This window comes from Pygoscelis adeliae, unplaced genomic scaffold (genome assembly GCF_000699105.1).
Source record: "Pygoscelis adeliae isolate BGI_AS28 unplaced genomic scaffold, ASM69910v1 Scaffold32, whole genome shotgun sequence".
Taxonomy (NCBI): domain Eukaryota; kingdom Metazoa; phylum Chordata; class Aves; order Sphenisciformes; family Spheniscidae; genus Pygoscelis; species Pygoscelis adeliae.
The window spans coordinates 2,230,733-2,256,978 of NW_008824368.1; the positions used below are offsets into that span (position 1 = coordinate 2,230,733).

At 44.6% G+C, this 26,246-nt stretch overlaps 1 pseudogene; it reads left to right on the top strand.

Moving 5' to 3' along the window:
- LOC103913482 overlaps positions 1-7,049 on the top strand; it is an 80,999-nt pseudogene extending 73,950 nt beyond the window's left edge.
- Positions 7,050-26,246: the final 19,197 nt, after the last annotated feature.

A 26,246-nucleotide genomic window follows, 5' to 3' on the forward strand; every position in this document is an offset into this window, starting at 1 on the left:
CAGTTTCTTTTGAAACACCTTGTCCATCTCTCCATGAAGATGGCAGTTGTTTGTTAACATGCGTGGAAAACCTTCCAAGTGTCTCTGATACTGCTCCATGAAACAAGTCCTGCATTTATTGTGTCATAGGGCAGGGACTGGACATGACGGGTTTGTGGCAAGAGCAGGATATGTTTCCTAGAAAGCCTTTTGGGAAAGCTCTTCCTGGATGGCTAGTTATGGTCTTCTCCTATTCTGTGGCCAGATGCAACAGCCAAATTCACAGGGGAGCTGATAGTCTACATCTAGGGCATGGAAACAAGGAGAGAGCATAGTGTTGCCAATGAATAAGGTATAGCTCTCTCTGTGGGGAAGTGTGATGAAAAGAAGCCACGGCTGTACCTCAGCCTGTGCAGGAGGCTTTACTCAGTTGTTTATACTGGCCTATTATTGCAGCTTTCCTTCCCAAGTGTCTTGGTATGTTGGGACAAGTACTACTAGATGTGCCTAAAAAATATTAAGCATTGCTAGATTGTTTTGTTTTTATCTCAGACTAATCCATGGGTTGGGAAGGTGTAAAGGAAAAAAATGTGTGTGTTGGTAGTAGCATTGGCCCATGCTTTTATTTAAAGGATGGATGATCTGGATGGAGTCCATGCAGTACATGATGTACTTGTGCTCCCCCAAGCTCTGCAGCTTGGCGTAACTAGAGGAGCTGAAGATGCAACTCCCTGACACTGCACCTCATGATGCCACAAGGAACCTTGTCCTGATGAACCAGTGGCACCTGGCAGAGACAGAGCTTTCAAACCAGCTGGAGAGGAAAAAGGAAGAGCTCAGGATCCCTTCCAAGAATTTGGAGGCAGAAAAGACAGAGAACTTGCTGTATGCCATGCTGCTGAAACACATCAGCTTAAGGAAGCTTAAGGAATCAGCTTAAGGAAGGGAAAAAGGTGGATGCAGGTACTGCAGGATGCTTTCTTTTCCTCTGCTTATGGGTTTTCTAGTATATCTGGTCTTAAACTTTGCAGCTCCTTTTGTAACAGTGTATTTACCAGAGCAGTCCCAAGGTATCCTTTTTCTCTACATGATGAATTACAACACCCAGAGCATACAAGCATCATCAGGGACCCTTACAGCTATGATGATGGGGAACAGATGGCTGCACATGAAGAACAGGCCTTGCCTGGGAACTCCAGCTATGAGAGTTGCATCGTAAATTTATGCCTGAGTACCACTGATACGAAGTTTTTCAAAAGACAACCCTGTTACGAAGAAGTAGAAGTAGTCCACAGCAGGAAAGGGGGGCATCTGTGGCATGTGTATTGCTTTGTTTTCAACCTGAAATAAACCAACTCAGCAAAGTCCCATCCAACACTTGCTAAGCAAAAGCTTTTTAGCTACTCCAGTCAGAGGTGTCTTTACTTAGTACACATAATTTGCTGCCTTTTAAACACTTTTCATGTGTTTATTTGTATTAGAACTCTGAGCTTCAAAACTTGACTGCACAAAATGGTGACCATGAATTTGGCGTTATTTCTACAAATTTACGCCTTTAATTCTTCACTGAAAATAGGGGTTCAGAGAGATTCTCTGATTACGGCTAAACTGGGAGGCACAAGAGTGCTCCTAAATTCCTGGGTGCAGATCTATATCCTCACCCTTCCCAACTCCACAATGCACCATGTCCCTTGGCTCCCCACCCAGCCCCAGCTCACTGCTTTCCATAGGCAGGAAAAATCACCGAGTGGAAAAGGAGCTGAGGTATCTTGTTAGCAGGTCCCCAACTTGTCAGTCCGTGACTCCACAGCACACCTCCACAACACAGGATATAAGTTTCCTTTGGTCCCATCCTACTGTTTAGCATGTCTGCTCTGTGGCTCCGGGCACTGGCACTTCAGAATAATCCTGTCTCAAGAAATGACTTTGTAAAGAGGTGCAAAGTAGAAAGGACTCAAATTCTGCCCAACATGGCTGAGGATATTATCACACTCAGGCTTGGAAGTCAAAAGAAACTTGGAAGTGAGGTGTCCACACCACATGTCAGTGTAATTCAGCTACCAAACAGAGAAAGATGGGAATCTTTCCTGTGCTTACAGGGAGCTTTTCTTCAGCTATTAAACCAATTGATAGGATTTTGGCAAGTTGCAGAAATCTGTTGTCAAAGTCTATTACTGACTTAGTCAAATAAGAATAGAAGCCTTTATGAAGAAATGTACATCTAAGAGCCGACTTCTTCCTCAGGAGGATTTCATTTCTGCACCGTATTCTTCAGTGATGTTGTGACATTCACAAATACCTGCTCTGTCTGTGAGCCCATCCAAACAGTGAACATACTGAATTCAATGTATTCCAAGTTTGATTGATTAGGCAATGTCCATAGAGTTTATAAAGTAAGTGTTTATATTACTGCTTTCTTTGGTGTTTTGGGTTTGGGGTTTTTTTTGTGGTTTGTTCGCTTGCTTGTTTTGTTTTGTTTTTATGATGAGTTTTCTTCTGTCTAATCAAACAGAATCTGTGGTGATCATAGGAAGTGATGAGCTGAAAATTTGGGGTGGACATTGTTCCTTCAGAACTTCAACCATCAGTTCTTGTAGAGTGACACTCTCACTCTTTTCAATGCTTTGAGATAAGAATTTAGAGATATTTTCAATTTCCCTTTCACTCATTCATGTAAAAAAACCCAAACTAAAATTTGTCACTGGGCAATCTTTGAAATTGATTCAATTCATGACAAGGGTCACTCTTTATCCTTTCAGTGGGTGGACATCTATGCCTTCAACGGAAATGGAAGCACTTAGCACCTCATAAGACTGGGCGGTTATTTGAGTCCATTTCACATCTATAGGAGCTTTTCCATTGACTTCAGTGAGTTGCAGGGACTGGGCATTTTATGACTGTAGAATTTCCTGCTGTCACGATCAAACAATAGGAGATGAATACCTGGTGGTTGGAGGTGTCACAGTCCCCATCACTAGCCATGCACTAGGAGTAGCCAATCTTGCATTTGGTATGGGATTTTCCCCCAAGAGATCATGAACCCCATGACTGAGGAGCCCATTCAGGTAGGAATGACTGAATTCTTGCTTTGAAATAGATGTTATACATCGGAAGATATTTAAGCAAGACCTCAAGTTCCAGTGAAGGTCAACATACTTGCACTTCAGGTTAATATTCATGTTAAATGCCATGCTGAATTCAGGCTGTGGGGCTTTAATTTTGCAGCAGGAAGAACTTTGCAGTCCAGAATTCAGTAATGCACCAAAACATGCATTTAACAATAGCCAAGTAATCCATTCACTGACAGTTTAGAGAAATGAGTACAAACTCTGTCATTACTGGTGTTTGTGTTTAGGGATAACTAGAAAGTCATTTAGTAACTCGTGCACAGACACAAGATAATTGATGTAATGATTTATTTTGCACTTACTCCTTGCTTGTAAGAGCTGCTTATACAAGGGCATGTGTTAAATTGTTCATTGAAAATATGGAATTTTACAACTCTTTATTGGCCAGCTACAAAAGCATAACATTAATCGTATATACACAGAACACTAACTTTAGCGTACTGGGTAATGAGGAGAACAGTCCAGTGGAGAGGTGTCCAAAGTGATGTTTGCCATAGGTACAATGGGGCTGTAATCCCTTCTTCTCTTCTGCCAGTTGCTATTACCAGTGTGACAGTCACAAGGTAGGAGAGTAGCTAAACTGCTACACATCATCATCCTCTTCTCCTTACAAACAATGCACTCCCTGTCATCAGCCCAAGGCTATATCCTTGCTTCTGCAAGCAAGGGCATGGGTTCTTGCAGAGGAGTAAATTGTTATTTAGTCCCTAGAATGGGAGGTGAGGAAGAGCCTGTTCAAGGTTGCACATGGCATGGTTGTTCAAGAAGGACTGATAAATATTTTAGGTAATGACAATGAGAAACTGATATGGTGTATCACATGTCCTTTTTGATTCATACCACCTGATCAGAGTTGTGATCCACTTTGGACCAGCACTGGTTGGGGCTGTTGATGACAAAATGCCAAAGTACCACTTGTTTGGAGACACTGTCAACACAGCTTCACAGACGGAGAGTCGCAGTCTTCCCAGGAGCATCCACCTCGGCTCAGCAGCTTTTAGGTAGGGAAAAAGAAGTGTCAAATGGCACAAACCAACCTGAGTATTTTCTTTCCCATCACTTCTGGCTAGAGCAGTCATACAACAAGGGACATTTTGGTATTATCTACAACAGGCTACTTTGGAGATTTCATTTGGGGGATGTCCCTAGGATCAGTCAGTTCAACATGTGAGTCAGTGGACAAAGGTAGGTGCTTCAGGAGGACAATCCAGCATGTCTAAAGAGACATCGAGGGAAGCTGTAAGTGGAGGTGTGAACACTGCCACCCACAGACACACATCGTGAACAGAATTATTTTCACATTACTTAATATTTCCATCCAGCACCTGAATTCCAGGTGCTTAAATGGAGGAGCAAGATTCTCCTAAGCCTCACCTTGTAAAAATCCTAGCAAATGCTTTACTGACACAAGAGTCAATTGTTGGCAGACAGATCCAGACCTCTCAGCAGTAGCGTGCTTCCCTGCCTGGACAGGTTTCCATGGGCTCAAGGCCTCTCAGAGCAACAGGGTGTGCTGAATGAAGTAATAACTTGGAAGGGGTATAACATCCACTGCCTTGCGTGTTTGGACTTTTTTGCTGGCAAACTCTCCTTCTTTTTCTATTCAGGCTTCTACCTGAAGAAAGTTGAGCTGCAGAGGATCTAGAGATTCCATGAGCATCTCAATCTTGTCCTCTCTATTGCATCTCAGAAGGAACTCTATGAGATGGGTTGTTTTACAACAGTGCTAGATGTGGGACAGATAAGATGTAACCAGGCTTTCTGTGGACACACAATAAACTGAGAGCATAGAATAGAGGGGAGAAGAAAGCAAAATATATAGAGGATGCAGAGAAGTTGCTTGGGCACATAAACATTATTTTTTTGCAGGAACCTACAGATTTTGCAGAATAATTGAGGCATCCCCTTTGAAAACTTAGGCTCAGTATTTACACTTACCTGTACCTGCAAAAAAAAAAGGAACCTATTTCCTAGTAGTCCTGATTCTGGCTTCCTATTTTATATTCAGGTTCTCCAGCAGGGACATGTTGGCTCTGATTTATGGTTCGCACATTTTTATTGGTCATGCTCTTTCAGAATAATTCACAGCTAAAGCAATTTTTGGGGCATCCAAAAGAGCAATGCTTAAAAATAAAATTTCCATGACCTGCAGTGATTTAGTAGCTGGCACAAATCCTAACCAACTCCAAACTCAGCAATAAATAACTTACAAGAACAGCTTTCTTACTGTGGCATTACTTCCTCCCCTAGTGAACAAATAAAGAGTCCTACCCTGCATTCCATACTCAGGCAAAATTTCTGTTGGTCTGTTGGTTTTAATGGGACTTTTGCCTCAGTAGTCTAAAATCTGCTCAGCAGTTGTCAGTCATAGTAGCGACACAGTGGATTGAATCTAGTCTGCTCTGCTCCCTGTGTACAGCCGAGGTTCTCAGCTGGCTATCTTACCTCCTAGTCACTTCGGTCATCCCTTCATATCATGCAACCCAGAATGGTTCTGGTTTTATCTGCAGGAAAAACAATGCCCAGTTTGTGAGACCAAGACATTTACACGTTGTTATATAAAGCAGGAAAAAATACTCTTGTAATGCACTTTAAGAGTTGAGCACCATAGAGTCTTTTTGACTTGCATTGTGCATTACCGACACATGCTCCCACGAGAACAGACAGAAATACTCATTAAATATAGAGTCACGAAATGCCTCTTGCTGTGCTCTACATATAACACCTTCACATATTTCACACCATCAATAACTACTATAAAGTGCAATAACAAACAGCAAAATAAGTGTGCAAATGAAGTCTTAAATGCCTAGAGCAGATCCCTTTCTGAGAAGTCTTGCAAAGCTCTTTTCTGCTCAAAAAAATTGCTAGCAACAAATAATTTTTATTAGCACTGCAGAGCTAATGGAGCTGTAGGAAAGAACTCTGGATTCCTTTCTGATTCATGCCTCGCAGTGGAATTGTTAAGTTCCAGTTGCAAGATTTTTTATTTCTGGTGATGAGACATGAGCCAGAAAGGAACAGAGGCTGAATGGTTGCAGAACTGGCACTCATGAAAAAGATTTCCTGGTAAAACTGAGCAAATTAGATCACAAGCCACAAGTATGGACCCTCCCACTCTTTTTTTTTACAGGCTCAATTATCCTGTTTTCTTGTTTTGTTTGTTTTTTGTTCTGCGTGTGAAATTTGCATGCTTAAATGAAATCCGCCATTACAGAAGGTTTTGCTGAGCCCCAATCCTGCAACATGACATGCTTGGTCAGAGTGCTACCTCATGTACAGGGAGGGAGGCGGGAGAGCTCCATGTGGTTTAGCTGTCTACCCATGTGCTGTACATGAACTAGTTTTTTGGGGGTTTTCTGTTTGAGTTCATTTGTACAGCTATTTAATATCTAGAGAAGCCACCCTCCATCCAGCTTTTTAAAAATTGTCTCCTTTCTCAAAATAAATGAGCTTTTGATATCTCTTCCAGTCCAGGTAGATCCTTATCAGAAGTAGCAATCTGTGGTATATTGACTGCTTGGAGGATTGGGGCTGGCACTATTAAGTGCTTTTATATAGTGCTATATAAAAGGACATAGTACGCAGGAACCTGTTTACACCCAGAAGCAATTACAGCACATACTCACCTAGAACAATAAGCTATTGTGTTGGGTACCATTGTTCTGGCCATCAAAATGTACCCAGCACTAATGATGCTGCACTGTCATTTCAGTTTTTAATTTCTGTTTGATAATTCTTGGTCCCCATGTTGCCGTAGGCCTCCTCGTCTGAACTTCCACATTTTTCTCTCATGCAGAGCTCTGCCAAATCAAAACTTCAAAACAGATGAAAGAAGAGAAACTGAAGAGGAAGTGAAAAGTGAAAAGGGCCACATGCTTTTTGAGGAAGAATCTGCATGCAACTGAGGATGAAATCAAAGCTTCACTGCAGCCAGGCTGAGCAGAAAGGCATGTACAGGGGGCCTGCTGGCACAATGTAAGGCAGATAAAACAATATTGCTCTGAATTCTGGGAAAAGGTAGTGAGATCTATTTATTTTGAAGTGTCAACTAATTCAACCATTCTTCATCTGAAGTCCAAAGAAAATCCTTCAAGAAATTCAATTTATATCACAGTACCCAGTTATACCTTCTTTCCCCCTTCCCTGTTGGCTGTCAGTGAGCACACTGGATGATATGAAAATGAGATAGCAGGATGTCTTTTGAAAGTAGGTGGAGAGGAAAATTTAAGCAGTAGACTCAGAATTAGATCTATGCCTCCTCATGCTTGGGAAACCATACATGTAAAACAGGGAAACACTGCCCTGGCCCGAAACAGATAGAGACCAAGCACTTGGAACTGGAGGACACAACACAACACCTACTTGAATAGGATATCAAATGACATAAGAGCTGAAGTTTTCTTTGTCTGGGTTACTTTAATATTTTTGGAGAGTGTCAGTGGAAGGGGGAAAGGAGAGCCAACAAGCGCCCAGAGGCAGGAATAGGGGAACCTGTCTTGAAATGGTCTGGGCAGACCAGGAGGCAGACCCACAGAAGGACGAGGGAGCACGGGGAGAGCATTGCAAAGGGTCAGAAGCACAAATAGATGCTCTCTCTGGGTTGCAGGAAAGGGAAGTCTGAGGGATGGGTTGTGTTTAGAAACATGACTCAAATGGCTGGTTTTGAGCCCTGTTTCTGAACAAAATTACCCCAGGACATGGAATATGGGCTGCCCCCCACCTTCACATGCGGCAACCTATGCTTGCACAGAAAGGTGTGTCTCCTTGGGCCATGTGCCACCCTACCTTCTGCCAGCAGGAGCCAGACAAAATCTGTTACTAATGCAGCTCTGCCCCCAAGAGGAGGGCATTTCGCTGCAACATGTGCTTAGTTGCTTGTCTTTGAAATGCCCATGGATGGGGTGTTTGCTTCTACCCTGCAGTAAACACAGGAATCAAATGTCCGCAACGTACCATGAAGTGGCCCATGAACCGTGGTCCAGATGCAAATGCTTTGCTTGTTTGTTGGCTCATATATCACTGCATGCAGGGATGGGACCTCGCCTTAGAGAAAGAGTGAAATACTGACAGAGCGGGAGCATCTGTGGCAGAAAGCGAGTCAGCGGGATCCCACTTCCCATCTAGCGAGACGGAAAGGCTATTGTTTCTGGCAAAGACAATGTTTTGAACCTCAGGAGTGTGAAAACAGTAACAGATTTATGAATTCCTCCTCGATGCATGTAGCCGCCAGCCTTTAGCCAGCACACGCTAGGAGTGCAGAGCCTACATGCGCTGGGGATGGTGCTGGGATCGAGGAGCACAGCTAAGCTCATTTCCCACTTTTGTGCCCAAATTACATATGGGACTAACAACATGAAGGCAGAGGAACACGGTCAGATCAAAGGTCCGTCTAGCTCAGCATCCTAGCAAGGGCCAGTAGGAAATCCTTAGGGAAGATCCTTAAGAATGGGAAATGCAGAGACTGAGGCTCTGCTTGGCATCCTCTCCTGGCTTCCAGCAACCAGCAACTTAAAAGCTTTCTAGGCCTGGGGTTGTGTCCAGACCACCAAGTTTAACAGCCAACACAGACTTACCCTCTCTGAATTTGTCTAATCCCTTTTTGGACCCGTTACTCCATAGCTCTGTGATAGCTGCATACACAAACGCAGCTTGGCAACTACACACGCCCTTGTGTGGATGTGAGGATCCAAGCAAGCCTGCACTTGTTAAAGGAAAATAAAATGTGAGAAAGCCCAGCCTTTAAGAGCCTTCCTTCCCTCCCACTCCTCTTTCGAGTCCTTTGTTTCCAGGCTCCTCAGGGCGCTAGGTATTGTCACCTCTGCTTTCTTCCTCCTCTAACTCCTTCTGGAAGTAGATGCTGTAGGAAGCCTGGGCAGCGAGGTGGTCACTGTTATGGAGGACACTGATGATGAGCAGCTGCTCACCACAAGTGGCATTGCCGGCAGTGAGTACGTCAAAGGCTCATTTTAAAATGGTCCTGACACTTTATTTCACAGAAGGGGAGGTGGGCTGAGGATCATCCAGATGAGCCTAGGTCATACCTCATCTGGTTCCTATGGCAAATAGCACCCTGAGGGACAGACTTTTTTTTTTTTCCACAGCATTTATGTGCTCCACTCTTCCTGATTGCCCTGGGAGTGAGGCAACAAAGTCCCTTTAAAATTTATCCCTTTGGCTTTGCTACTAGAGTCCCCACATCCCTAACAATTTACCTCTGCTTGTTGCTGGCAGAAGCTGTGGCTTTGTTTGCTGACTTGGGTTTGCTCCTGGTCCCTGGCTGTTCCTAGGGCAAAGACTCGTGGTCACCAATGCCAGTGGAAAGTTATACTCCAGCCTGGTGGACCTGCACAGCAGCCACAGGATTTGGCAGCAAGGATTTATGTTAGTGCTAAACCCAACCATCACTAAAGGGCATCACTACTAGGTTCCCACCACAGCAAACCATGCTAAAACCCAGGTTTCAAATTTTGCACTGTATGGGACCCTTTAACACAAGTTGAAGCAGTTTTATAACCTGATTTGGCCTTATTCACTCTGAACACTGCTGCCATGAAATACAGTACTAATCTGGTCTGGTCACAGCAGAGTTCACACTTTTATGGGCTGATGATGAGTTACTATGAGGGTCATTTACTTTGTGTAGAACAAGCCATCACCTCCCAGGCTGTTTTGGCAACCAGTCCTGCTGATGCCAAATCACCTGCCTCTCCAACAGCCATTTGCCCTGCAGCAGCCTCACTTCAAAATCACAAGTCACCTTCGTCACTGAGTTTTCAAGAGTGTTTTGGGGAGTTTCGAATCCCCTAGGGACATTGTAAAATTGCTGTTGGCTTCATGGGGAAATGAAGGTAGATGAGTCAGTCCAGCTCCAAGGAAGAAAAATGGATATAAGAATGCAGACACCCCGTGCTTCTGCAATGTCGCTTCCTCAGCCCATCACCCTCACCTTTGGTCTGCTGCGTAACAGTCACAAAGCAGAAGGGGATTGTTCCCAGGACTTTGCGCTCCACTCCTTTGGTCTGATATGTTCCTTCAAGCCACCTCACATGCATTTGCTGTGCCTGATCATGCTCCACCCCGCCTGCCTTCCTCTCTCTCCCATAAGCAAGTTTCTAGCACTTTTCCTCTGAGGTTTTTGGTTTTGCTGCTTTTGCTACATGACCTGTAGAACTTGTGATATGGCAGATGACAAAAGAAGTCAGAAGTGAAGCAGCAGCTCTGTCAGACAGCACCAGCCCTGCCCAGGAGAACAAGCGAGTCTCGCAAGACAGCACAGGCATCTACGAAAGGGGCTTCTCAACTTTGCCAGAGTTTTCTCCTGGGGTTGCTAACAAGCTAGATCTGTCCACACTGAGGACTGCTTGGAGATTTTCCTGGCACTTTTTTTTAACACCTCTTTTTGTTCTCACTTGTTATCTGCCAGCAGCTGAAGCCAGTTTGCTTAATGGATAGTGTAACAAAAGGGAACAATGAAAAGTGGCTTTCCAATCAGACAAGGATGCAGCACTTTAGCAATGGCAACGGTCATCCTAGGCTTAGTGTTTTGTCGTAATACATGGAAAATAAGGAACAATAAACTGCAGAAAGCCTGATATTGAGCACTTTAATGAAAAAAGATGATGAGTTTTCAGTCCAGACTTTAAGAATGCCAATAGTGTGTAATAAAAAAGGTAAACAGAACTGTTCAGTGCTTTTGCTGTCGAGTCCCAAAATGAAAAAAGATGAAGTTTTATTACTTTTACTTTTTAAAAATCAAATACAGTCTAAAGCCTTTCTCTTTGGCTGCTAATATAAAGATGATGATGAGATATAATGCCATGACACAGTGACTGCCCTTTAAAAAAGGAAAGAGCCCCCAAACTTTGGTTTGCTAATATGACATTTGCTGAGAGACTATTTTAATAAAAAACATACAGGATGAGGGCAGGTATCTACAAGCTGGATCTGGAGCCATAATTCAAATCCTCTGTGTTATACAGAAGATTCAGAGGTAACATCGACCAAGGACTTTGGCTCCCTATGCTTGATTTCATTCACAAGTGAAGCGCAGCACAAAGTTAAGCACGGGGAGCCAGAGATCCGGTAGTAGGCGGCCCATGTAATACTTTGGCTAAGAAACCAAGATTGTGTCGTCCTCTAAGGTCTGGAACAGCAAGTACCTAAGAGTTATTATTTAGAGCTATAGCAGATATTTTCAACCTGGGGTCTCTGTGACCTATGGAGACCAGGAATGCTTCTTGTTAGCGGACTTAAATTCACTAAACAGCAATGTGTCCTTCCCTTAGAAAAACTTTCAAGGGTCTGCAAACAGAGAAGAAAAAAGTTGGAAACCATAAATTTACAGAATTGAGTAAAGCTGTGATTTCTGGCCCTGACATCTTCTTGATTCTCATGGTGATGGGCTCTGTCCCTCCTTGATGTCTGCACAGACCTGGCTGAATATTTTGCCTGTGATTTCTTCCTTTTCTGCTGCAGGCATTCCCAAAGTCAGACTTCATAAACAACTCACGGTAGCTTGGTCACTCCTTGACACAATTTAGCCCCTTCATTGTAGGAGCACCAGGTGCCTCACCGAGCTGCATAAGCACCATTTGCTTTCACTCAAGGGAAAGCAGACACAGAAAGACGAAATGACTTCGCAAAGGTCAGGACATGGACAAGAGAAAGGTGGGGCTCTCATCCTTCACAATCCCTTCCTTTCTGTTAGGTCATCCATAGAAAAAGTCCCACAAGCACTCCCAGGTCCGTCCCTGGGAGATATAAGAGCACAAAAGTTCTCATGGGTCCTGCGGAGCTGGCAAGCATTAACTCATGCTGTCCTATCCCCATGAATATACTTCTACCCTCCCTGACTGGAAACCAAGTGAAGGCAGTGCTGAGCTGTGGTTATTATTATGGCCTGTTTTAGCTGGCTCTGTTAACCACATTCACACAACTTCCAAACTTGTGTGCCCCAGCAGTGGTGTGCAGAGCCAGGTGTCCCAGCCCACAACAGGTCACATCATAGATGTACCCTCACGGATGTCATGGCCTGCACTAGGCTGGGCATTCAGCAGCAAGGCATTTACCTGGCCCAGGTGAAGGATACAGAGAATAGGGGACAGAGGGAAAGTCCTGATGCCATCTCATCCCTTCATGCTTCTGGGAGATAAGCTAGGAGAGGAATAGGGCAATTGTGGGGGCGCTTTTGGGCTCTGATGGGACTGGAGAAACAAGAGATCTGTCAATAGCATTATAGTGGATCATAGCAATTGTGTTACGGACCAGCACAATGGGACAGGGGAGGAAGGAGTTTGGAAGGAGGCTTTCTGAGATGCCCCAGCTGGCCCAGTGCAGACAGTTTGCTCATTTGTTTGGATTTTTCATGGCTATTCAGTGTTATCACACCTCACAGGCTCCCTCTGGAAAGGAACAGCAAATGGGACCAGGTGTGGTTGGATGGCCACAGCCATATGGTGAATAAGCAGTCAGCAACAGGAAGGAAGCAATGGACTCTGAGCTTTAGGAAGGAGATATTGAGCTCTAGCAGCCCAGAACATCTAGCTTTTTGTTAGATTTTATGCCTGGTTGTGCCATTTCACATACGTGTTAAAGGAAGCAGAAGCATTTGTGTCTTCTGGCATCCAGTGTTAAGACTACAATACCTTTGAAGGATGTTCCAAGGAAGTTCTTTAAGCTCTTCCATCATCTACAAAAAAAGAGCTTGGCCTCCTGTCCTTGGAGGAATGTTGTCTATGTCCAAATGACACAAGGGGAAATGAGGATTTCATAGTCACCAAATCATTCACGTCTTCCTAAAGGGAAGAACTTTCAACCCCAGGGTTGAAGAGGCATATCAGTTTTGAACCTTAGGGGTATTTTACCTTCTTGGATACCCCATTTCAATTTCCTGCTCACTGTCCTACCAGAAGGTGACACTATGAACAGAGAATTAGTGATTAAGTGCTTGGATTATTTCTGTTAATTATAAGAGTGGGCAGCTAAGCTGCATTTCCTTGCAATGTTAAATCACCTGTGATTGTAAGCATGAAACCTCTCCCATAGGACACCCAAATACCTTCTCCAGTGATCAAAGACAACACGTCAGATGATAGGTCAGGTGATAGGGCAAAGGCTGCAGCCTTAGACTGCAGGATGACTCCTTTGGGAGCAGGGGACTCACAAACAGGACACCCCTTAGCTGTTTTGTGGCCCCCGGGTGATGAGTAAGCTGCTGGCAGATGAGGCCAGCTAGCTGTCCTTTGAAAGAGAGGTCAGAGAGTACTACAGAGTGGAACTGCAGATGTATAACTGCAGAATGACAGGGCCCTGAGGGGGAAGCCAGATGTGGGATTTCTCTGCTCAGTAAATGAGATACGGTATGTGTCCACCCAGCAAATGTACTCTTGACCCTTCTGTGATGGTCTTAATCAAACCAGGCCCTGCATGGAGGCAAGGGACTACAAACCTTCTGAGCAGAAAGGAGTCACTTGAGTGCCTTGGGATGTTCTCTCCTCAGGAGAGCAGGACAACCTCCTTCCAGCTATCTCCCTCCTACATCTTATGGACCATGTCTGATCTTAAAAGGCCTGGTAATGAGTGTGCTTTGATTAAGGTCACTGAGAATTATTGATTTTCCATTTGGGGAGGAGACTATGCATGAAACAGAAAGAAAAAGATTCCCAATATTCAGCAGAATGAAACAATTAACTCTGGCTGACTGAAGCATTTGAAGTGACCCCAAACAAATGCTTTCCTTCCATTGCCTTAGAGCTTTAAAAAAAGCCAAGAGGCAAAGAAAGACAGACAGATGGGGAGGCTAGTTGTCCTAGCCAAAGCCATTGAAAGAAACACTGCCTTTCTCCTCACTTTGTGGCTGAAGATCTTAAGCAATAGTGAGTGGGGGCTCTTGCCTGGGATGTGTACAAACGGGCTTCAAGCCTTTGGTATACTCAGTTCAGACTAACAGACTTGCACTGACATCTTATGAGAGGGTGAGAGGATGGACACATGCTCTGGATGTTGATGTTGTTCCAATTTCTAAAAATGGTAACTGTGCGGGAAAAGGAAATAAATGTGTGATGATGAGGACTTGAGGCTGGAGCTGAAGGAAGCGAGCTCCAGCTGTGGGCAGTGAACACCCATCTTCTTGTGCCTGACACTGAGAACGACTGAAAACCACAAATGAGTAAGGACAGCTTCAACCAGGATGCTGGGGAGAACATCCTGATGGTGGGGAGATTCACGGGAGACTCCCCTGCACAGAGCCGTGAATCAGGCAGCAGGGGTATTTGAACTCAGGTCAAAAGTATTTGAACCGATTGCCTGTGTACTAGGTAGTTAGGGGAAGCTCCAACAACAACCCCTCTTTGCAAAAGAGGCCCAAGTCCCCCTGAGAAACCAACCCCTCCAGATGGAAATCATTTGTATCATCAGAAATGTCAGCACTGAGCATAAATAATGCTGGTGGCCACCCAATATTGGCTTTTGGCAAATTAAAGGTGTGTCCAACCCCTCATCTCTGAACGCATTCCTTTTATCAGCATCGCCACAGGTACAAAATGAAAGATAAGCATAGCATGGGAATTTACTAAGCCTTTGAATACACAGTATGATGGTACATTCATTACCTAGACTCACTGGCTGCTAACCGTGTCATTTACTTGGGTTGCTTGTTCTGCCAAGTCCACATAAGTCATCAGGAGAAATGCAAACACATTTCCAATCTTTTTTACATGAATTAGAGTCACGGCGCAGGCTCTCTTATATTTTGCTTCTATGGAAAATACTTTTTTTAAAATTTTGTACCCAGCAGTTTTCCTCCTACACATCATGCAGACAAATAAACAGCCCCACAATCTAGCCAGGGAGGTTAGTAGGCTTGATACTGTACTGTGTCTAACCGAGCCAGTCTTTTACATATGTTATATATTCACCTTTTCTCTGGCATCTGCATTGCACTTGGGAAAACACTCGCACGCAAAGGGATGGGCTCTGGGGAATGGAGAAACATTATCTAGCACGGGAATACTCAATTAATTTTCAGCAAGCGGCTTTTATAATACATAACATACACTTAACATAATACACTTTGGTCTTGTGCCAGAGATCCTAAATGATTAGGCTGTATCAATTTACTCTTGAAACACTGATTAAAATCTCAAAACTTTCATAGCAAATGATGCATGAACCAGAATCTGAAATGTGATGATTGAAATATTGCAATGTCACAGATTCATCACACAGCCTTTCCAAATCCACTCTCGGTTTCAGCTGGCCCCTTAAATGTTCTACTCACACGTCCTAGTGATCAGCTTTTTTTCTCCCGCTCCGTCTCCCCCTCCCCAACCCTCTGCCTTTTGGAAAGATAATAGCCAGGCCTTAATTGAAGCAAACAGGTCATTAAAATAGTAATTTTGTAGACATTTGCAATGACAGACATTCATTCACTGCCAAAGACAAGCAAAGAATCAAGGACTGGATATTCCACACACATTAATTCTACCATAGACCAAATCAAAGTTAAACATCCTCCTCCCTTCTTACTGTGAGAAATTCCCACTGGGCACAGAATTTAAACAAAGAAAAATGAAAAATAACTATTCAGCTCCTGCCCTGTGAATCGTGCCCTAGCCTCGAAGCAACTCTTGACAAAGGGTGTCATGCCTCCTCCTATGAGAAGGAGGACTCTCATCTCCTGTTTCTTGGTGCACAGTCACATCTCATCATTTGTTGCAGATAAGAGAGGTCAAATCACCCCGACTACTTTTACAACCTCTCTGTAGGACGACTCTCACCACAGTGTCACTAAAATTCTCAGTGGAATCCAGAAACTCCAAGCCAAATTGCCTGCTGTGTGAAGCACGTTGTCCAAAGAAGATGCCTGACCTAGGAACCATTGTAACAAGAGTTTTCTTGAAATGATATTTTAGCAGCAAGCCATTGCTATAAATCTAGTATTGGGTCTCAAAAGTCTCAACTTGGCCTTCTTCAACCTGGGGGTTACAGGTCCCTTACATAGCTGTCAAACTGCAGTGTCTCCAGGGAGAAGTGATGTGCAATTCAGGTAGTCTGCTGGTGAGGATGTCCTGACCTGCTCCAGCAAAGGAGAGCAGTCATCGCCCTGAAGGTAGGCACCTGAGCCTGGACTCATTGCATTTAACTTCAGGCCAAGTTGAGTTTTCTTACACTAGGATTTTTTCCCACAATCTGTAGAGAGGGGCACCACCACTGCCTTTTGTCAGCACTCAAATGAAGACACATTTCTGTCTCCAGTGACTCTGGAGGAAACTGCTCCTTAACAAGGTATTCAGTTAAATGCCTAAAATGAGGTGAGGTGACCTGGACCAGGCAGTAGACTGGTGTAGCTGCCTCCACATGTGTGCTCCATTGCCAAGTCCATTGGCAGGTTAGGACCAACATGCCTGGCCATCACTAGCATCACATTAGCATCTAAGGATGCTAGGAACTAGGGCCTGGGGACGTGACCTCTGCTGCAAACATTTTAGGAGCCACACAAGGGAAGGAGAAGTCAGAGGAAAAAGCACATCATCATTTCAAGGTGCAGTGTAGATGCCTCCCTAGAACCAGCGGCAGTCCCCTGAGGGCTCCCTTCCTCCCAGCTGGCAGTGCTCTCCGCTATGCTTTCTGCATGCTTGAACCCAGGTCTGCGAGCTCTCCTGGACAATCACACACCACCATTAGGGGACAACTTCTGTGTTCTTTTCAGAGCTTTTACTCTGCTCCAGCTCAAGCTATATGTATGCAAGAAGGAAAAAAAAAACCAGCTGAATGAGATCATTTTTCTCTTCTCATCTCAGACATTCAGCCTGCTAGCCAGGGTTACTGGAATAAAGCAGGGAAGCTCTTTTTCCATAGCAAGCCATCTGGTTGACATAGACTCACACTGATGCTAATCTGTTGGTTTCTTTCTTTTTTTTTTTTTTTTTTTCCTGGGGAACACTTCATCTGCAGCTGTAAATTCAGACCTGCTCCCTCTGTGTGTGGAGCATTCATTTTGCACACATATTTATTACCGCATTATGCCCCATTGTAGGTGTCAGGAAATCATTGTTATCCTTGGTGTGTCTACGTTGTTCTAATGTCAGGGATGTACTTTCAAATGGAAATTAAGCAATTATGTTTCACATGGGGAAACCTGACAGACGCATAGATTTTTACACCACTGGCAATGTCGCTGTCACAAAAGCAGACATTGTTCTCGGCAGACTGTCAAAGAAATATAATGTATTTCAAGAGCAAAGCGGGGCGGGGGAGGGGAGCAAGGAGGGTGTACGCAGGGTAATTAACTGTGTGATTCGAGTTCATAGATCACAGAGCTGTTTAACTTCAAAATGCAATAATGACATGACAATGAGGCTACTTAACTCATCCTTGAAAATGAGGTTTTGAATAGTCTTTTAAAACACAAATAAATGCTTTCAACCCTATCTTCACCTCCAGCCCAGTTAAACTGGGATGCTACTGCGTGTTTACTATTGGCACTGTTTATTTAGGAATTGGTTTAAGTAGCCACCAGCACAAGTGCTGTAGCAGCAAAAAGCCATGCTGGTTCCCAGTTTATTAAACATCAGCCCTCTAGTCGAGCTGGCTGGGCGGTGTCCTTGGGGCAGGGAGCTGGGGGATCCTTCGCCTGGCGAGAACCGTGTGCCACAGGTTGGTGCTGCACATGAAATAGGGACAGGGATCTTCTGCTCAGCCCCGGTGGCTCCGTCGTTGTAATGCAGCACACAGCGCTGGTCTAGAGCCTCGTGCAGCACAACCCGCCTTCCCTCCTCCTCGCCTCCCCCCAGTTATTTTTGATTTGTTACAGGCTTTATTCAGCAGTCTTTTGTGTAACTCTCCTCTGCCCTTGGTCATTAGCTTCATACTACTCCCCCGGGTGTAATAGACCAACAGCAGTCCAAAGCCGGCAGCCAGTGAGCGCAGGCAAAGGGCTGTACTTGTGCCCAGTTGAAATCAACAGGAATCTGGGGCCCAAGGAAGAGAATATCTTAAAAAATGAAGTCTCTTAAAAATGTTTCAATCAAATATTCACCAGTAAACACACATGTTTTACAGCAAGGGCTGTAAAGAAGTACAGTCGTGTACATCGAAAACTAACCATCCAGTTAAACGGATTTCTAGACAAGATCAAAAAACACTTAGCACTGTTCAGTGAGAATTTATTTGTTTAATGGATGTGTTAGATGGGAAAATCCTGTAGTCTTCACTAAGGTAAAATTCTTACGATTGAGATTACAGAGGGACAACTGAAGATCAGGTCTCCTGTAAGCCAAGAGCTTCATGAACAAGGCTGAGGAAATGGGCCTTGCCTCAAAGAGCTCACATTAAAAATACAAGGCATCATAAAACCACTGACAGGGGAAAAAGCAAAGATTTCTATCCTTCCTCCCCTCCATGAGGAAAAAAAAAAGGTATATATCTCACCCCAGGTCTCAGTGGAGTTTTGGAGCAAGCCAAAAACTGAACTCAGACTGCTCAGATGCCAGTCTGGGCTTTTAAGCTCCTCCTCTGGTCAGTCAGGTCACTTTACCTGTGTTAGAGGGGAATAAAACCCACAGCTGTTGGTTTGGATCCAGCTGGGTGCAGGTGCCCAGGGTCTGCTGCTCCTAGAGATGCAGAGTAGAAGCACTTGTTGGCACCTGGACACATCTGCTGAACGTGAGGAGACCCTACCCCATCCCCGCAGCCCAAGGAGCCTCGCTGGGAAACTGTGCCTACTGCCACCCATAGCTCTCAGGCTGGGAACCATTGTTGATGTCATTGGCTTCAAGACATGAACCCTTCTGTGCCTGGCTTCTGCAGCTCCCTGCTCACTTTTCCTACCAACTCACCGACCCTGGTTGCAGGCTCTGGTTTTAATTCTTTTCCTGGTCCCCAAGAAGGGACCTTCAACAAGAAGGCATCACTTGTTCATTAAGACACCCTGCTCCTGATCCTTCCTCCTTATTTCATTGTCAGCCCCTTGCAGAAGATAAACCACATGAAAACTGAAAGCGCTCCTTGAGGAGATTAAAGATCACTGGACAAACAAGTGCTGCTGTAACACCAGTAGATTAGCACCACATGGCTTCTTCAACAAGAGACAAAAATCAATGCCCCACAGATTAGGTGGGTAAAATGAACAAAAAAACGAACCCAAATGATAGAGCTCCCTGTAAGTGCAGAAGGGGCATCAGTATCAGCATCAGCTGGGCTTCTGTCAAGCAAGGCTGGGGTGGAGGGAGATGACCTTTTTTGGCCCTCTGCAAATACATATTTTACAACAACTTGGCAAAATGCACAAAATCTTTTCTAGGAATATTTGCAGCTGATAGGGTGCTAAAGGACAAAAACAAGTTAGTGACACTATCAGGATAGTAGGCCACAAGCAATCCATATGCATGGCAGCGCTGCCATGCCTAGGGGTAAAGAGCACAGGCCATCCCAGGAAGCAATGAATCTGAAAACAAAGCACGGTGTGGGCCCAGTGTACTACTGATGGACCACCCACACCATCTGCAACATTGTGGCCGAAAGGGAGAATATGAGCCTTGGATATCAAATTGTAAAATCCCAAGTAGGATCCAGATTTTGAAAAATTTAGACTTGAACCAAGAGAATGGGAAAGTAAGTCTTATGATGAAAGACTCCAATCTGTTCAGCTTCCACAAAAAAAGCTGAAGGGTGACAACTCAGGGTACAGAGGGTGGTTATGTTCACCCCACAAAGGAGGAAGGAATCCAGTGGCTAGAAGGTAAAGCCCAACATACTTTGGATAAAAATAGAGTACATACTTTCAATCAGGAGGATACTTAAGCACAAACACCTAACCAAGGTCTGGATGAGCAAATCAACTTTGAGTTTTTCTTATTCTCCTAAGAATGGTGGCCTACTTCATATGGGAGTTCATCTAGGTCCTCTATTATCATAGAACAGTAGAATAATTCGGGTTGGGAGGCACCTCAGGAGGTCTCTATGCAACCTCCTGCTCAAAGCAGGGTCACATATGAGATCAGACCATAGGGCTTTATTCAGTCAGGTCTTGAAACCCTCCGTAATGGAGACAGCACAACCTCTTTACTGTTACAATGCTGGACTGTTCTCATAGGGAAAAAGTTTTTCCTTATTTGCAGTCAGAACCTCTCTTGTTTCCACTTCGGTGTGTTTTCTCTTACGTTGTACTGCTGTGAAGAGCTTGGCTCCATCTTCTCTGTGACCTTCCTATGGGCACTTGGGGGCTGCTGGTGGGTCCCCCTAAGGATGTCTCTTCTCCAGGCTGAAAAAGCCCGTCTCTCCCACCCTCTCCTCACAGGGCAAGTGCTCCAGACCCAACCATCTCAGTGGCTTCCCCTGAGCTCCCTTCAGTTTATCAATGTCTTTCTTGAACCAGGGGCCCAAAACTGGATGCAGTATTGAGATGTGGCATAATGAGTACTGATCAGAGTGGGATGACCACTTTCCTAGACATACTGGCTCTGCTCTTGTTAATGCAGCCCAGGAGGCTGTTGCCCATCATTGTTGCCAGGTCATGCTGCTGGCTGCTGTGCAACTTGCTGTCCCTGGGCCCCCAGGTCCTTCCTCCAGAGCTGCCCCCCAGCCGGGCAGCCTCTGGCCTGTGTCAATGCAGGGCTCCTTCCTTTCCAGGTGTAGGACTTGGCATTTGTCCTTGTTGAATTTCATAAGGTTCCTGTCAGCCCCTTCCTCCAGCCTGTCTCAGTCCCTCTGGATGGCAGCCCTACCCCCAGTATATTGACTGATTCCACTAACCTGGTGTCATCTGCAAACTTGAAGAGAGCACACTCCCCACCTCATCCAGGTCACTGATAAAGCTGTTAAACAGGACAGATTACAGGATACACCTGCGATGCCCCACTAGTCACATGCATCCAGGTAGGGTCTGACCAACAACCATGACCCTTTGTGTCTGTCCATCCAACCAGGCTTTTACCCATCTGGTTGCTCACCCATCCAGATCATAATGTCCCAACCTGGGTACAAGAATACTATGGGAAAGTGTGTCAAAAGCCTTACTAAATTCAGTGCAAATGACATCTACTGCTCTTGCCTCAACCACAAATCCGGTCATTTTGTCACAGAAACCCATCAAGTAGGTCAGGTGTGGTTTACCTTCTCGTAAATCTGTGCTGTTTTTCTCCTTCATGTGCCTGGAAATGTGCTCCAAAAGGACTTGTTCCATGCTTTTCTCAGGGACTGCAGTGAGGCCAACTGTCATTTAGTTCCCTAGATTACTCTTTTGCCTTTTTTTGCAGATGGGTGCAACATTCATGTTACTCCAGTCATCAGAGACCTCCCTCAGTCTCCACAACCTTTCAAAAATGATAGAGAGCAACCTAGCAAGGGCATTGGCCTGACCTCTCATCAACCTTGGATGCAGCCTGTCAGTCCCATGGACTTGTACAGGTTGGATGCACTCAAGTAGTCCCTGACTCAGTCCTGCACTGCTGGTTGTTCTCCTTGAACCCTTCCAATGCGCACAGGGGTCTGGGACACCTTTTTTGGTGAAGACTGAAGCAAAAGAAGGCATTGAGCACCTCAGCCCTGTAGGTGTCCACTGTCAATATATCACCCGCCCTATTCAGCAACAGGCCCACATATTTCTTGTTCAGCCTATTACTACTAATGTAGAAGCCCTTCATGTTGTCCTTCGTGTCCCTTGCCAACCTCAATTCCAATTGTGCTTCAGGTTTCCTGACACCATCCCTTCATGCCTGGGAAATGTCTCTAAATTCCTTCTCTGTTGTCCGGCCATGCTTCCACCTCCTGTATGCTGCCTTTTTGCACTGGAGCTCTACCATGAGTCCTCTGCTTTACCAAGCTGGTCTCCTGGTCTACTTTTTTTCATGAATTTTGGGATGACCTGTTCCTGTTCTCGAAGGATGATGTCCTTACAGACATGCCAGCTTTCATGAGGCCCTTTGCCCTCCAGAGCAGCCCCCATAGGATCTCACCTACCAGCTCCCTGGCTAAGCTGAATTCTGCTCCCCTGAATTCCAGAGTCTGCATTATGCTGCTCTCCTTCCTCACTCCGATCAGGATCTTAAACTCCACTATTTCATGGTCATTATAGCTAAGGCTGCCATTATCACATCCCCAACCAGTTCTTCCTTGTTAGAGAACAGCAGATCCAGCTATGCATCACTCCTGGTTGGTGCGTCCAGTTACCTGAGCGAAGGAATTATCTCTGACACCATCCAGAAATCTTCTTGACTGCTTGTGTCCAGCTAAGTTGCCCTTCCAGCAGATGTTAGGTAGGTTAAAGTCCCCTGTGAGACAGACCAGGGTCTGTGATTCAGAGACTTCCTCAAACTGTTTAAAGACTTCATATGCTTCCTCACCCTGGTCTGTGACACACTCCCACCATGATGTCACATTCACTGTCTTCTCTTCTGGTCCCATCCCACAAGCTCTCAACCAGGCTGGAACACTGTGATGAGGTCCCCACTGAGCCTTCTCCAGGGAGAAAAGACTTAACTTCTTCAGTCTTTCCTCATAGGGCAGGTTCTCCAGCCCTTTGATCATCTTTGTGGCCCTCCTTCGGACACTCCCCAGTCTGTACATGTCTTTCTTGAATTGTGGGGACCAGAACTGCACACAGTTCTCCAGGTGCATCCTGACAAGCACTGAGCAGAGGGGGATGATCATGTCTCTATCTCTGCTAGATTTCCCCACTACATTCAAACTTATTTCCTCATTTCAGTCTCACTCTAGTTCTGTCACTGCTCCATCTGCTTAGAGTTGGAGCAGAGCACATGCTTATGCCTGTGCTGGGTGTGGAGCACTTGCAAAGGTTAAATCCTGTCCTGCCTGGGAGGAGTGTGCATGGGGAATCTCTCCTTGTCTTCACAGATCTTGCGAGTTGCCCAAATAACCTGTCATTCAATAAGTTATCCTGGGAGCAATTATCCTGCTAAAACCCCATGAAGATGTTTTTTTGCTAGGCTTATGGTATAACCAGACTCCAGGAAGGCCAGAAGTTACAATTTGTGCTTACTAAGGGCAAAATCATACCAAAGCAGCACAAAAACTGTAAGGGCTTTTGTCTGTGGGAACAAATGGCAGCATTAAATCCTCCACAAAGCTTCTATTCTGCAGAGCCCAGCCTAAACCAACAACTCATGACCTGGATCTAGAGAAAAACTTCCCTCCATCAAGATTTGGGAGCCTGGGTCAGGGCCCAGTTACTCTGCAGCAGGTTGTCTGCCTCACACGGTGTTATGAACCAAGTGGTAATCTTGCATTGCTTTTCCTGAAATCAGAGCAAATCAGTGTCTCTGTGTAGCTCTGGTCTCCAGAGGTATTCCTGCTTGTGCAAGGCATATGGGAATTCAAAGAAGTTCAGGTTGAGTTCACCGGATTCAGTTTTAAATGTATTTTTATTTAAACTGTAATCCTGTGAGCTAGTAACTGTCACAACTTACTGTGATGAGGTAGGGAGACATAATTCACAGTTTATAGATTGAAGGCTGAGGGACAGAGAGTTGAAGTACACTTGGATATACTCTTTCAGTTGAGCCTTAACAGCTTGAACAGTTACGACCCTCTGGCTGTTGGTTGCTGTTTGAATTCACACTGAAAGGCTGAATGTGCCTTGCACAATAAGTCACAGCATCACAGCCAAAGGGGCAGGGGGCAGTTAACAGCTGAGAAACAATAACTGGAAATTAAGGGGCTAAAACTCCTTAAAATCAGTCACAAGAGTACATCTGGAAAGGGGAGGAGAGGCCCAGATCAACTTACCTACCTTCATTGCTTGCAGATAAAGCAGATAGTCTAGTCCAATTCCTCAGTGCTTCCTTGTGGGCTGATGGGAATGTTTTAGGCACCAGAGAATGGACTGCAAAATTATTACAAACAAATTTTGCCCTCTCAAACAATTTGGGGGGGGGGGAGGGGGAGTAATAGGACAAAATTTCAATGACTGTTTTAGTGGGCTGTAAGGGAAACAACATGACAACACTGCAGAATATGATCTGTAGGGTGGAGAGCGGAGGTTTCCCGTCCCAACAGAACAGGTTAAAAATTAAGTTTATTATGTATCTATAAAATGAGGAGAGAGAAGAGAGAGAGAAACAATACTTATTGGAAAGCTAAAGAGATCTTGAGAGCCTGACCTATCCTGTCTAGCCTGGAGGCTAAATTCAATTCCTTAAATACAGGACTGCCTCCAATTCTTGAAGGCACTACAGTTATATTGAAGACAGCCATCTACAAATTTTGTGTGCAGGCACACAGAGTGTCTCGGCTCATCTCACTGTGTATGAGGAAAAGCCACGTCTCCAGTGGATGATTCTTCCTGGAACACAGAAGTCACCTTTTCAGGATGCTCTCCATTAATAACAGAGAAGCTGTGTAGAGGTGCGTAGAGACCTAACTTTCAGGTGGTTAAAATGAGGTGGAATGGCTCCCTAATGACTTCCTTCAAGGAAGCTTCAGTTATCCCTAGCTACCAACCTCTGTAACCATTCTGCTCAGTTTCTCCGACGTAGGACTGACTACAAGATCAGAAAGTATATCTCAGCTATTTTTTTACTTTCACTCCTACTAAATCAAGTTTGAACCGTTTATGAAGAACCTCTAGCAATGCCAGCTGCACAGGGAGTTCAAGAGGAAGCGGCTGGTGGTTCCATTCACAACCAGGACCAGCTTCACACATTTGTAGGGTTGCAGAAAGCTTTGATTTTGGCTGTCTTCAGCAATGCGGGTGCCTGTTCTGAAACAGTTTGCTTGGCTGGCCTGAAGTCAAGGGGAGGTGGGGCTGTACCAAGTTAGCATCTTTTGAAAAAGATCTTTTGAAAAAGAATCAGGCCCTCAGAGTGAAAAGACAAAGGGTGAACCCAACAATGAACATAACCCCGAATTAGAAGCCAGATTTTAAAGCACAGCTTTTTACTTTTCTATTAGCTTCCCTTTTTTAAAATCGATGAGCCTCACTGGGGCATTGTTTTACCTGTGATAACATTGCTTGCTTTGCAACTACCTCAGGGTACCAAACGCATTTTAAAAGGGAGCTTTGGAAAAATTAGGGCAATTTGCAACGTGACAGACCCTAAGAGACGTGAACAGTTGTGCACACAGAGGTACTAGAGAGCTAAGCTTAGACACTTGAGCTATGGAAGTTCTTTAAAGACGTAAAGCAATGTGCCATTTTCTTTAGTCTTTGCATTACTTTGCAAATTGACTTTATTGAGCTAAGCAGTGTAAACGCTGTTTCATATTTAAATAGAAGCTGCCTTAGTGCTTTGTCCTTAGCACTGGTAATTCTGTTTCTATTGATAAGTGCTGGCGAGTGATGGGTTTATGAAATGGTACAAATCTTACTCCTTTTCTTGCTTGGTTCTCATTAATATCAATAAACCAACTTGACCGCCAAATAAAAAGCCCACCGCCCTTTGCATTGCCCCTTGTTCTCTGGATTTTACAAATGAAATGGCAATAACTCTCCTAACAGCCTTGAAGCCTCATGTCAGCACTTAGCACAGCATCGTGGTGATACCAGTATAATGTTTTGCCAGAGGAACAGCTTTTCCCTTGTGTTCGATTAACTGCCTGCTACAAAAAACGTGGAAAAGAATTGTCTATCAGTTCTGTGTAAGTCTGTGACGGAGCACCTATATACTACATATGTGATGGCGAGTAACACGAAATAGGTAAAAAATGACATGAATATCACATCATTCTCTTCACCCCAACTCTCCTCGTCCTGCCATCGCCCAGAGGTTCACCACCACGTTCATGAAAATCAAAATGGCCGGAGTACTTAGGCCAACACCTATATGTACACAGAAGTGGGTTTTCACTAGAACATCTGTACAGTAAGGTCCTCAAGGATTAGCCTAATTGCTTCACTGAATCTGTCTTAATGAACTTTTAGATTCGTATCTATCTCAGGATTCATTATTTCCTTCAACTCAGTCTAAGGATTACTGACTAGCTTGTGGAGGCTAGCAGTATCAGTAGCCTGATTGCGCTGCGTTTTTCTTTGTATTTCTGTGAAATTACTGAAGTAATAATCAACAAATTATTCCAAAGGTATTTATTTCTTTCTTGTACATGAATTAAAAATAAAATCTTACAAAAAAATGGAACCACACTTTCCTGAAATATATAATCTTATTCAAACATCAAGCATTT